The sequence below is a fragment of the Pongo abelii genome, chromosome 1, assembly GCF_028885655.2.
Source record: "Pongo abelii isolate AG06213 chromosome 1, NHGRI_mPonAbe1-v2.0_pri, whole genome shotgun sequence".
In the NCBI taxonomy this organism is placed as follows: domain Eukaryota; kingdom Metazoa; phylum Chordata; class Mammalia; order Primates; family Hominidae; genus Pongo; species Pongo abelii.
In genome coordinates this window covers 132284062-132294625 of record NC_071985.2, presented here as the reverse complement: position 1 = coordinate 132294625, position 10564 = coordinate 132284062, and positions in this window count along the sequence as shown.

Sequence of the window (10564 nt, the reverse complement as noted above, 5' to 3'; positions counted from 1 at the left end):
TTTTCTTTCCACTATTAATACCTAGTTTCACTCTATTGTGGTTAATAAAGATACTTGGTATTATTTCAGTCTTCTTAACAATTTTAAGATCTAATTTGTGACCTAACATGTGATCTATGCTGGAGAAAGTTCCATGTGACTTGGGAAGAATGTGATTTGGGAAGAATGCTGTTAGGTGGTATGAACTGTATATATCTGTTAGGTACATTTAGCCTATAGTGTTGTTCAAATCTTTTGTTTCCTTATTGATCTTCTATCTAGATGTTTTATCCATTATTGAAAGTGGGATTTCTGAAGTATCCTATTATTTTATTGCTATTTCTCCTTTCAGCTCAGTCAATGTTAGCTTTATATATTTAGGTTCTCTGAAGTTGGGTGCATGTACATTTATAATTGTTATATATTCCTGGTAGATTGACCCTTTTATCATTATGTAATGTCCTTTTTTCTCTCCTGATAGTTTTTGGCTTAATGGCTATTTTTTTTTTTCTGATATGACAATGCTTGCTCTCTTTGGTTACCATTTATAAAAAATATCTTTTTTCTTCCTTTCACTTTCAGCCTATGTAGGTCCTTAAATCTAAAGTGAGTTTCTTGTAGACCGCATATAGTTGTGTTTTGATTTTTAATCTACTCAGCCACTGTATGCCTCCCTCAACTCACTAGACCATGCCAGTCCTGTCATAAATCCAAGACTAGAAAGACACAAACTAGGCCTCTTGGAAGCCCCCTCAGAAAGTTAGGGGTACTGGATATGTATTAACTCATTCCTTCCCTTGGAAGAAGCTGGGAGCTAGGGGGAATCTTCCTGATTATGTTTTGTTGTGCTAGGAGCAGGGATCTGGTGACAGGGTGTCTTGACTCTCCCTACTAGCTTCAATGAGTCTGGTTTCATGTTTGCCCAGGTTGCAAGAGACTTTCAATTAGTTTCTTAATTTCTCATGAAAGGAATTTGTGAGTTCTTGCCAAATTAGTTGCTAGTGGGAGGGGAAATATTCAGGGCTTCCTACTCTGCCATCTTACTAAAGTTACCTCCTATCATTTTTTAAAAATAGGTTAAGAAAAATATTTTGAAATAATCAATAACATGAGATTATATATATAATCTGCTTAATAGAATGACTAGCACATAATATGTGCTGAATTCTATCTACTAATACTACTAGTAATGATAGTAATTGAAATATTCAATAACATGAAATAATATATATTACATTCTTAATCAAATGACTGGTACATAATATGTGCTGAGTGCTATCTAATAATACTACTGGTAATGATAGTAATAATGATAATAATGATATTAACTTGCACAATGTCACAAAAGCAGTGATGCTAAAATTTAATCCAGGAATCCTCTTAATTTTGAAAATCAGTTTGTCAAAGTGATTCTGTATTTATTTTATATATTATACAAAACTGTTCTTACACAGGAAGCTTGATAAGGAAAAACAAGTCAATCACCCATAATTCTACCATTTCAATATAATAGGTATCATCGTTCAATGTGATTTTAGATTTATAAAGTTTGCTTTAAAAAGTATTGCTGGTCAGGTGTGGTGTCTCACACCTGTAATCCCAGCACTTTGGGAGGCCAAGGAGGGTGGATCACCTGAGGTCAGGACTTCAAGACCAGCCTGAACAACATGGCAAAACCCCGTCTCTAATAAAAATACAAAAAATTAGCCGGGTGTGGTGGTGGGGACCTGTAATCCCAGTTACTCAGAGGCTGAGGCAGGAGAATTGCTTGAACCTGGGAGGCGGAGATTGCAGTGAGCCAAAATCACGCCATTGCACTCCAGCCTGGGTGACAGTGTGAGATTCCATCTCAAAAAAAAAAAAAAAAAAGTGTTGCTGATGCTTTAATTTGTCCTCTACATTCTAGGAAACTTCTGTTTTTGTTTTTGCTTTTGTTTTTTCAGGGCAGAAAATAAACAAGCAAACTGTTTTTTCTTGCTCCTTTTTTTCCATAGCCTTAAAATGTCTAGACTGTACATCCAGTTATTGTAAATTAAAATTATGATAGATCAGCAATGATTCAGGTAAAAGAAAAGTTTATAACTATAAAGGGAAAAATTGGAAAATGTTGATAGTTGTGGCTATGGAAATACCTAATGATTTATTTAATTGAAACATAATATTAATTTATCTGATGGAGTTAAATACAGTGTTATGATGAGCAATCTATCCCTTCTCATCTGTCCTCTGACTAAAGTTATATTATCACAAAGGATATTGAAGGGGTATTCATCATTTTCTCATTTTCTTCTCTTTTACACACACTATCAATGTGAGAATTCACATATACCCCTTATTCTGTTCCCCCTGCCCACTACACCCCCAGTAATCTTTTAGCAGTGATTAAAAAATAGCTTTATTCATTTATATCAACTTGTATTTTTTAAATAAATAATAGAAATCCAATTAGAAATTTAATTAAAATGTGACTTTGCTAACCTCTCTATGAGATGGATTTCTGACCCCAGTAGTATTAGAGTCTTCAGCTCATCAAAGACAGTAAGTATGCTCATGATACTTTTCAGAGAGAAGAAAGAACTTAAGCACAATATAACTACTACCTTAGTCTTGGCTTCCATTTGTCAACATTTTTTCTTGTACTTCGGCAGTGGTTACCTATCTAATTATCTTGTCTCCATTTTCTGTATAAATTTACCCCCTGTATAACCATAAGAATTATATTCTTTTAATAACAGACATTTGATCATATTGTCCTTCAATCTTTTCCCTTAATATCTTTCAGTGCCTCCGCAATACCTTTAGGATGAGTCTAAACTTTTTGTTATGGTATACAGGGTCTTTCATGATCCAGATTCTTCTTATCTCCCCAACCTTATGCCTTTTTATTTCACATTAAACATTCAGCCATATCTACAACGGAAGTTCCTTACATATGTTATTATTTTTTGTGCCTTTTTGCTTTTGTATCTGCCTTTTCCTTCCCTTAGAACACACTTACCCTCCTTTTATAAGTCAGCTTTTGCATCATCTAATGGTCATGTTTCATGACAGACACTGTATGCTATGTGTCCACCAAGCCCCACTTCCTCTTTCCCCTGGAATTACAATTAGACTGCTTTCCTAGGCTCCCTCAAAGTTAGATATGGCCTAGTGACTCAGTTCTGGTGAATGTGAGTAAAAGTGATTTATATCACTTCCAGACCTGACTCTGAAAACATTCCATATAATACTCTATGTCCTCTCCAGTTCCTCATCTTCAGGGCAGATGTAATGGATCCTGGAGGACTTTAAGATCCTAGTGAGTGGTAAAGCCACTAGACTGAAAAGCCTGGTAACCCCTTGGGCCCTCTGACTAGGCACACGCACACTGGACTACAGCATGAGCAAGGAGTAAACTTACATTGTGTTTAGTCTCCTTACATAGTGTTTAGAGTTTGTTGTAGCAGTTAGCCCACAATGACTAATACACTTCCTTTGGTGTCCCTTTTCCTCCAAAGTCCCTACCACTCTGACAAAGTTATATGTGAATAAACACCCTTATTCTTAGGCCCAGATCTAGGACTGGTTTATTTATCGAAATGAAAAAGTGAAAGTTTTCTTCATCCTAAAATTCACATTCTGGTGGTCAAGACAGCTAATATGTAATAAAACCATAAAATGTAACTTTAATCAATGATAAGTGCCGTCAAGTGAGGTAAGGCTGGATAAGGGGATGGAGGATGGAGGGTGAGGGGTTTTTTTTTTATAACATATCAGAGAAGGCTCTTCTGATGATGTTACATTGAACAGGCTCTGAATGTGAAGTGAAAGATAAGCTATATGTAGTTTGAGAACTAGGCAGGGAATAAAAAGAGTTAAGAAACAGATGCAGAAAATAGTGTCGCTGTTTTATAATAGGACTATTAATAGCATGAAGAAGAGCAAGAACACTGATATGGCAGGAGCGCAGTGAATGAGAAGGAAAGAGGCAAGAGGGAATTCAGGGAAGTAGTCTCAGGTTACAGAAAAACTTGAAGGGCCTAGGGTTTTACTCTTTCGGAAGTTGGGGGAGGGGCACTGGAAGATTGTGAGCAGTTGAGTGACTTTTTTTTGTTTGTAAATTTCCTTTTCTCAGGTATGTCTTTTTTATTTTTTATTTTTTTTTATACTTTAAGTTCTAGGGTACATGTGCACAATGTGCAGGTTTGTTACATGTCTATACATGTGCCATGTTGGTGTGCTGCACCCGTTAACTCATCATTTACATTAGGTATATCTCCTAATGCTATCCCTCCCCCTCCTCCCACCCAACAACAGGCCGCTGTGTGTGATGTTCCCCACCCTGTGTCCAAGTGTTCTTGTTGTTCAATTCCCACCTATGACTGAGAACATGTGGTGTTTGGTTTTCTGCCCTTGCAATAGTTTGCTCAGAATGATGGTTTCCAGCTTCATCTATGTCCCTACAAAGGACATGAACTCATCTTTTTTAATGGCTGCATAGTATTCCATGGTGTATATGTGCCACATTTTCTTAATCCAGTCTATCATTGATGGACATTTGGGTTGGCTCCAAGTCTTTGCTATTGTGAATAGTGCCCCAATAAACATACGTGTGCATGTGTCTTTATAGCAGCATGATTTATAATCCTTTGGGTATATACCCAGTAATAGGATGGCTGTGTCAAATGGTATTTCTAGTTCTAGATCCTTGAGGAATCACCACACTGTCTTCCACAATGGTTGAACTAGTTTACAGTTCCACCAACAGTGTAAAAGTGTCCTATTTCTCCACATCCTCTCCAGCACCTGTTGTTTCCTGACTTTTTAAAGATCACCATTCTAACTGGTGTGAGATGGTATCTCATTGTGGTTTTGATTTGCATTTCTCTGATGGTCAGTGATGATGAGCATTTTTTCATGTGTCTGTTGGCTGCATAAATGTCTTCTTTTGAGAAGTATCTGTTCATATCCTTTGCCCACTTTTTGATGGGGTTGTCTGATTTTTTCTTGTACATTTAAGTTCTTTGTAGATTCTGGATTTTAGCCCTTTGTCAGATGGGTAGATTGCAAAAATTTTCTCCCATTCTATTGGTTGCCTGTTCACTCTGATGGTAGTTTCTTTTGCTGTGCAGAAGCTCTTTAGTTTAATTAGATCCCATTTGTCTATTTTGGCTTTTGTTGCCATTGCTTTTGGTGTTTTAGTCATGAAGTCCTTGCCCATGCCTATGTCCTGAATGGTATTGTGTAGGTTTTCTTCTAGGGTTTTTCTGGTTTTAGGTCTAACATTTAAGTCTTTAATCCATCTTGAATTAATTTTTCTATAAGGTGTAAGGAAGGGATATAGTTTCAGCTTTCTATGGTTAGCCAGTTTTCCCAGCACCATTTATTAAATAGGGAATCCTTTCCCCATTTCTTGTTTTTGTCAGGTTTGTCAAAAATCAGATGGCTGTAGATGTGTGATATTATTCTGAGGCCTCCGTTCTGTTCCATTTGTCTATATATCTGTTTTGGTACCAGTACCATGCTGTTTTGGTTACTGTAGCCTTGTAGTATAGTTTGAAGTCAGGTAGTGTGATGTCTCCAGCTTTGTTCTTTTGGTGTAGGATTGTCTTGGCAATGCGGGCTCTTTTTTCATTCCATATTAACTTTAAAATAGTTTTTTCCAATTCTGTGAAGAAAGTCATTGGTAGCTTGATGGGGATGGCATTGAATCTATAAATTACCTTGGGCAGTATGGCCATTTTCACAATATTGATTCTTCCTACCCATGAGCATGGAATGTTCTTCCATTTGTTTGTGTCCTCTTTTATTTCATTGAGCAGTGGTTTGTAGTTCTCCTTGAAGAGGTCCTTCACATCCCTTGTAAGTTGGATTCCTAGGTATTTTATTCTCTTTGTAGCAATTGTGAATGGGAGTTCACTCATGATTTGGCTCTCTGTTTGTCTGTTATTGGTGTACAGGAATGCTTGTGATTTTTGTACATTGATTTTGTATCCTGAGACTTTGCTGAAGTTGCTTATCAGTTTAAGGAGATTTTGGGCTGAGACAATGGGGTTTTCTAAATATACAGTCATGTCATCTGCAAACAGGGACAATTTGACTTCCTCTTTTCCTAATTGAATACCCTTTATTTCTTTCTTCTGCCTGATTGCCCTGGCCAGAACTTCCAACACTATGTTGAATAGGAGTGGTGAGAGAGGGCATCCCTGTCTTGTGCCAGTTTTCAAAGGGAATGCTTCCAGTTTTTGCCCATTCAGTATGATATTGGCTGTGGGTTTGTCATAGATAGCTCTTATTTTGAGATACATCCCATCAATACCTAGTTTATTGAGAGTTTTTAGCATGAAGGCTGTTGAATTTTGTCAAAGGCCTTTTCTGCATCTATTGAGATAGTCATGTGGTTTTTGTCTTTGGTTCTGTTTATATGATGGATTATGTTTATTGATTTGTGTATGTTGAACCAGCCTTGCATCCCAGGGATGAAGCTGACTTGATCATGGTGGATAAGCTTTCTGATGTGCTGCTGGATTTGGTTTGCCAGTATTTTATTGAGGATTTTTGCATCGATGTTCATCAGGGATATTGGTCTAAAATTCTCTTTTTTTGTTGTGTCTCTGCCAGGCTTTGGTATCAGGATGATGCTGGCCTCATAAAATGAGTTAGGGAGGATTCCCTCTTTTTCTATTGATTGGAATAGTTTCAGAAGGAATGGTACCAGCTCCTCTTTGTACCTCTGGTAGAATTCGGGTGTGAATCCATCCGGTCCTGGACTGTTTTTGGTTGGTAGGCTATTAAGTATTGCCTCAATTTCAGAGCCTGTTATTGGTCTATTCAGGGATTCACCTTCTTCCTGGTTTAGTCTTGGGAGGATGTATGTGTCGAGAAATTTATCCATTTCTTCTAGATTTTCTAGTTTATTTGTGTGGAGGTGTTTATAGTATTCTCTGATGGTAGTTTATATTTCTGTGGAATCGGTGGTGATAACTCCTTTATCATTTTTTATTGTGACTATTCGATTCTTCTCTCTTTTCTTCTTTATTAATCTTGCTATTGGTCTATCAATTTTGTTGACCTTTTCAAAAAACCACCTCCTGGATTCATTGATTTTTTTGAAGCATTTTTCATGTCTCTATCTCCTTCAGTTCTGCTCTGATCTTAGTTATTTCTTGCCTTCTCTAGCTTTTGAACATGTTTGCTCTTGCTTCTCTAGTTCTTTTAATTGTGATGTTAGGGTGTCAATTTTAGCTCTATCCTGCTTTCTCTTGTGGGCATTTAGTGCTATAAATTTCCCTCTACACACTGCTTTAAATGTGTCCCAGAGATTCTGGTATGTTTTGTCTTTGTTCTCATTGGTTTCAAAGAACGGCTTTATTTTTGCCTTCATTTTGTTATGTACCCAGTAGTCATTCAGGAGCAGGTTGTTCAGTTTCCATGTAGTTGAGTGGTTTTGAGTGGGTTTCTTAATCCTGAATTCTAGTTTGACTGCACTGTGGTCTGAGAGACAGTTTGTTATAATTTCTGTTCTTTTACATTTGCTGAGGAGTGCTTTACTTCCAACTATGTGGTCAATTTTGGAGTAAGTGTGATGTGGTGCTGAGAAGAATGTATATTCTGTTGATTTGGGGGGAGAGTTCTATAGATGTCTATTAGGTTCGCTTGGTGCAGAGCTGAGTTCAATTCCTGGATATCCTTGTTAACTTTCTGTCTCATGGATCTGTCTAATGTTGACAGTGGGGTATTACAGTCTCCCATTATTATTGTGTGGGAGTCTAAGTCTCTTTGTAGGTCTCTCAGGACTTGCTTTATGAATCTGGGTGCTCCTGTATTGGATGCATATATATTTAGGATAGTTAGCTCTTCTTGTTGAATTGATCCCTTTACCATTATGTGATGGCCTTCTTTGTCTCTTTTGATCTTTGTTGGTTTAAAGTCTGTTTTATCAGAGATAGGATTGCAACCCCTGCTTTCTTTTGTTTTCTATTTGCTTGGTAGATCTTCCTCCATCCCTTTATTTTGAGCCTATGTGTGTCTCTGCATGTGAGATGGGTTTCCTGAATACAGCACACTGATGGGTCTTGACTCTTTATCCAATTTGCCAGTCTGTGTCTTTTAATTGGAGCATTTAGCCCATTTACATTTAAGGTTAATATTGTTATGTGTGAATTTGATCCTGTCATTATGATGTTAGCTGCTTATTTTGCTCGTTAGTTGATGCAGTTTCTTCCTAGCCTCAATGGTCTGTACAATTTGGCATGTTTTTGCAGTGGCTGGTACCAGTTGTTCCTTTCCATATTTAGTGCTTCCTTTAGGAGCTCTTGTAAGGCAGGCCTGGTGGTGACAAAATCTCTCAGCATTTGCTGGTCTGTAAAGGATTTTATTTCTCCTTCACTTATGAAGCTTAGTTTGGCTGGATGTGAAATTCTGGGTTGAAAATTCTTTTCTTTGAGAATGTTGAATATTGGCCCCCACTCTCTTCTGGCCTGTAGAGTTTCTGCTGAGAGATCTGCTGTTAGTCTGATGGGCTTCCCTTTGTGGGTAACCCAACCTTTTTCTCTGGCTGCCCTTAACATTTTTTTCCTTCATTTCAACTTTGGTGACTCTGACAATTATGTGTCTTGGAGTTGCTCTTCTGGAGGAGTATCTTTGTGGTGTTCTCTGTATTTCCTGAATCTGAATGTTGGCCTGCCTTGCTAGGTTGGGGAAGTTCTCCTGGATAATATCCTGAAGAGTGTTTTCCAGCTTGGTTCCCTTCTCCTCGTCATGTTCAGGTATACCAATTAAATGTAGATTTCGTCTTTTTACATAGTCCCGTATTTCTTGGTGGCTTTGTTCATTTCTTTTCACTCTTTTTCCTCTAAACTTCTCTTCTCACTTCATTTCATTCATTTGATCTTCAATCACTGATACCCTTTCTTCCACTTGATCGAATTGGCTGCTGAAGCTTGTGCATGCGTCACGTAGTTCTCGTGCCATGGTTTTCAGCTCCATCAGGTCATTTAAGGTCTTCTCTGCACTGTTTATTCCAGTTAGCCATTCATCTAATCTTTTTTCAAGGTTTTTAGCTTCTTTACAATGGGTTTGAACATCCTCCTTTAGCTCGGAGAAGTTTGTTATTACCGACCATCTGAAGCCTTCTTCTCTCAACTCGTCAAAGTCATTCTCCATCCAGCTTTGTTCCATTGCTGGTGAGGAGGTGCGTTCCTTTGGAGAAGAAGAGGCACTCTGATTTTTAGAATTTTCAGTTTTTCTGCTGTGGTTTCTCCCCATCTTTTTGGTTTTTATCTACCTTTGGTCTTTGATGATGGTGACGTACATACAGATGGGGTTTTGGTGTGGATGTCCTTTCTGTTTGTTAGTTTTCCTTCTAACAGTCAGGACCCTCAGCTGCAGGTCTGTTGGAGTTTGCTGGAGGTCCACTCCAGACCCTGTTTGCCTGGTTATCACCAGCGGAGGCTGCAGAACAGCAAATATTGCAGAACAGCAAATGTTGCTGCCTGATCCTTCCTCTGGAAGCTTCATTTCAGAGGGGCACCTGGCTGTATGAGGTGTCAGTCGGCCCCTACTGGGAGGTGTCTCCCAGTTAGGCTACTCTGGTGTCAGGGACCCACTTGAGTAGGCAGTCTGTCCGTTCTCAGATCTCAGACTTCATGCTGGGAGAACCACTGCTCTCTTCAAAGCTGTCAGATGGGGACATTTAAGTCTGCAGAAGTTTCTGCTGCCTTTTGTTCAGCTATGCCCTGCCCCCAGAGGTGGAGTCTACAGAGGCAGGCAGGCCTCCTGGAGCTGCGGTGGGCTCCACCCAGTTCGAGCTTCCCAGCCTCTTTGTTTACCTACTCAAGCCTCAGCAATGGTGGACCCCCCTCCCCCAGGCTTACTGCCTCCTTGCAGTTCAATCTCAGACTGCTGTTCTAGCAGTGAGTGAGGCTCCGTGGGCATAGGACCCACTGAGCCAGGCGCAGGATATAATCTCCTGGTGTGCCATTTGCTAAGACTATTGGAAAAGCGCAGTATTAGGGTGGGAGTGTCCCAATTTTCCAGGTACTGTCTGTGATGGCTTCCCTTGGCTAGGAAAGGGAATTCCCCAACCCCTTGTGCTTCCCGGGTGAGGTGATGCCCCACCCTGCTGCGTGGGCTGCAGCCACTGTCCAACAAGCCCCAGTGAGAAGAACCTGGGTCCTCAGTTGGAAATGCAGAAATTACCTGTCTTCTGCATCACTCACGCTAGGAGCTGTAGACTGGAGCTGTTCCTATTCGGCCATCTTCGACATTTTGAAATAATTGCTCTGGCTGAGTAGAGAATAGTCTGGGTCGTGGATTTATGTAGGCAGACTCTCACCTGTCTGCAATACCTTTGGCCCACCAAAGGCTTTATCTCCAGTTCCTCCTAATCTAGGAAGTCAAAGCTATGTGCTTCAGCACATTTATCTGTTGGTCTCATGTCTGACCTCAGGTGATTTCCCTAATTTTCATCTCTCAATTGTGTTGCCAGAAACTCTGGTTGCTTCTGTTTTTCAGTGAAATAAGAAGTAAGCCTTTAGTTAGATAAGAATGGGAGTGTTGATGGGAAGAAAGAGGAGACTGGTTGGCTTTGAGAGTGGGAGAGTAA